This window comes from Magnolia sinica, chromosome 6 (genome assembly GCF_029962835.1).
Source record: "Magnolia sinica isolate HGM2019 chromosome 6, MsV1, whole genome shotgun sequence".
Classification (NCBI taxonomy): domain Eukaryota; kingdom Viridiplantae; phylum Streptophyta; class Magnoliopsida; order Magnoliales; family Magnoliaceae; genus Magnolia; species Magnolia sinica.
Genome location: NC_080578.1, coordinates 79,093,949 through 79,096,816, shown reverse-complemented (window position 1 = coordinate 79,096,816; position 2,868 = coordinate 79,093,949).

Below are 2,868 nucleotides of genomic sequence, written 5' to 3'. Positions count from 1 at the left end.
AGGAAGCTTTTCAAAATAATTTTCTTCCTAGTCAGTGTCAAGTATCGGGGTACAATCCCACAAGGCATTCACTATGTCTTTAATCATAGGATCATCAAAATCTGCAAAGTAAACCAACCATACTTATAGAGGTTTGGAATTTTTTGTGGGGAGAGGGTCACCATCCACAAATGTATCAATCAAATGAATATCATGGATCACATCCTCATCCTCTTATGGCTTATGCAAATTAAACATATTCATTTTTAAGGTCATATTCTAAAAGGATATCTTCATAATCCTATTCTAACAATTGACTATAGCATTTGCAGTAGCTAGGAATGGTTGGCTTGGAATAATGGAGATTTAAGTGCTCACATTTATAACCGAGTGTGTATCTAAAATGATAAAGTCTACTGGGTAGTAGAACCTATCAACTTGTACCAATACATCTTCAACCACTCCTCTTGGTATTCTAATCGAGCAATCGACCAATTGTAATGTTGTCTTGGTGGGTTTTAACTCACCAAGGCCCAATTTCTCATATACCAAGTATGTTATCAGATTAACACTCACCCTGATATCTAAAAGTGTTTTTTTTTTTTTACCAGAAAGTTTCCTATTATACATGAGATAGTAGGACTTTTAGGATCCTTGTCTTTTGGGAGAGTGTTTTGATTCATAATTACACTCGTTCCATCAAGAAGGCTTTCTTTTATATGTTCATCTTACACTTTACACACATAGATCCTCTAGGAATTTGGCATGAGATGGAAATTGTCTAATTACGGCCAATAAGGGTATGTTGATCTTAACTTGTTGGAGAACCTCTAAAATGTCCTAATTTTCACTTGGCCATTTTGATGAGATAAGATGTTGTGAAAATAGGGATGCAAGCTTAGGCTCATGCTATGGATCTTTCTTATGTAGAGCATTACTAGATTCACCATCATTCTTTAAGTTTTTGGATTCCTCAAGTTTCTTAACCTACTTAAGAATTTCCTTGTTAATCTATTTGTCACTTCTCAGGGTGGTAATGAATTTCACATGTTTGACATGTTGGGCGGAAGAATCGGGATCACTTATCTCAAATTGTCCCTTGGGGTTGAGCTGAGGATGGACCAAAAAAGTCCCCTTCTCTCTAATAGTTAGGTATGTCTCAATTCTTACAACCGAAGTTTTAAGTTCATTGATGGCCCTCATTATGCTATAGTTGCATCGCATTTTTCCTTGCATAAAATGCATTCAATGTGTCCTCAAGGGTTCTTTTTGGTGGGAGTACTTGTGATGTACCAGCAGATGGACCTTGGGGATTAATGGGCAGCGATATGTATTAGAATGATTTCGCCAATTGGGAGTATATGTGTTATAATTTGGTGCACTAAATGGTTGTTGATATGTATTCATAGCATTCATTTGAGTATGTAACACCTCCTAAAAAGTGAGGATTATAGGACAATACCTAGTTAGGTGAGCATCACTCTCGTAAATATTACATATGGTTTCAATGGCCTCAATGGGTTGGATCGCTTCCTTCTTAAGTTTCAAGACCTCAATCTTCCTTGTGAGACCTACCAACCTTATACTAACATCATACTCCTCTTTGAGAACATGTATTCCCTTCTCTCTTGGCACTGCCTTGAGATTACTAGCTTGGTTAGATGTGTCTTATGATTATGCATTTTCAAATAGCATGTCAAATTAATCCTAGCCATCTTTTGAATCCTTGCTCATAAATTCTTCATTACACATCATCTTTATGAATTGGCACGTGTTTGACCTTAATCCATCATTAAAAAAAAGTTAATCACCTGTCAAATCTCATAGCGATGGTGTGGGCAAGAAAGAAGTAAATCCTTGAACCATTTTCAACATTGGAAAATGATCTCCCTTTTAGGAGAAATTCATAATGTCACTCCTGAGAGTGTTGGTTTTGTGAACCGAGAAGAGCTTTTTAAGGAACTTCTAAGTCATCTTGACTCATGTACCAATAGATCTCAACCTTAAGGAGTGAAGCTGTCACACCCCAAACTCATAAAATGGACTCACGGAATTCCCGATCGCCGAATCCGGTGTCGACAGCCTCCGTAGTACCCCATTCTTAGCTCCAGTGCCCATACACCAAATTTCGATCCTGGGATCCTACAAGGAGGATTTTCCAACATACATTTATCTCGTAAGAAGCATAACCACAAGTATACCCAAATCACAAAGTCAACATCAACATCACATTTCCATTAATATAAACAGTTGAATATAGTGCAAAAAGGGAAATACATATATCAAAAATCAAAGCTCCAGAAGACAGCTACATGCTCTAAGCTCAACGTTGCTGCGACCTAACACCACCTGCACACATCTATTATGCATAAGCTTATACAAAGCTTAGAGGGTGGTGTAAGTGTGTGCGCAATATATGTATACTTAGAATGTGATATCAGAGTAATAAGAAAACATGCTGGTGAATCCATTAATACTATCAACCTATCCAGGCTATGCGATGCAAAAGCATAATAAGGCAATATTATATACTGAGGAAGTAATGAAGATCAACTATGTAATGCGGAGACATAGTAAGCCAAATATCATATACTGAGGATGCAATGCAATATGTAAATCCTGACGAGTCCACGAATACCGTCAACCTCTTCTAGACCAAATAAATGCAGAAACATAGTAACCAAAAATGCCACATGCCGCGGATGTAATATGCGATGCGAATGTAATGACCAAGCTGGAATGAAGTCGAGAAGATAGTACTAGTGTCGCAGGCTATAAGGTTCATCACAAGGGACCTCTATCCAAATCAGTCTAATACTTAAATTTGGATAGCCAGACTCAATTGATGAACTCCTGTCTCAGGTTAGTCATGCACCCCAACCAAAATCC